The sequence below is a fragment of the Penaeus monodon genome, chromosome 34 (genome assembly GCF_015228065.2).
Source record: "Penaeus monodon isolate SGIC_2016 chromosome 34, NSTDA_Pmon_1, whole genome shotgun sequence".
Taxonomy (NCBI): Eukaryota; Metazoa; Arthropoda; class Malacostraca; order Decapoda; family Penaeidae; genus Penaeus; species Penaeus monodon.
The window spans coordinates 30,868,315-30,868,752 of record NC_051419.1 but is presented as its reverse complement, the minus strand read 5'-3'; positions in this window follow the sequence as shown (position 1 = coordinate 30,868,752).

The following is a 438-nucleotide window of genomic DNA, read 5'->3' as shown; positions in this document are numbered from 1 at the left end:
TCCAATAGTGATCTACGAAATATTTTTACCTCGTTTCTCTATACTACCCATAAAAGTTTTAAAAAAATCAAAATCATGTCTCAGTAAATTTACATGGTCATTATCATCACTAAGAACTCTCCTAATTTACAAAACTTTTCAAAGGCTAATTCTTACACGTGCATGACAGATTTTCCAGTCTGGATTACACCAACGTGACTTTACCCTCTTCAAAAACGGCACTCCATACTTATTTTAGAATAGCACACTTTTTGTAGCTGGCACTACACTTTTTGGCATTCTAAATTTGTTTGAAATTCTATCTACCATATCTGTAGCAGGTTCTACACTGTTGATGTGTTAGTAAACAATCTGCCAAGTCTCCTTGTATATTAATATCCTAAAACGCAGGTCTTGAGAAAGTATAATGAGTCGTTGATGTTTTTTTTCCCTTAATCC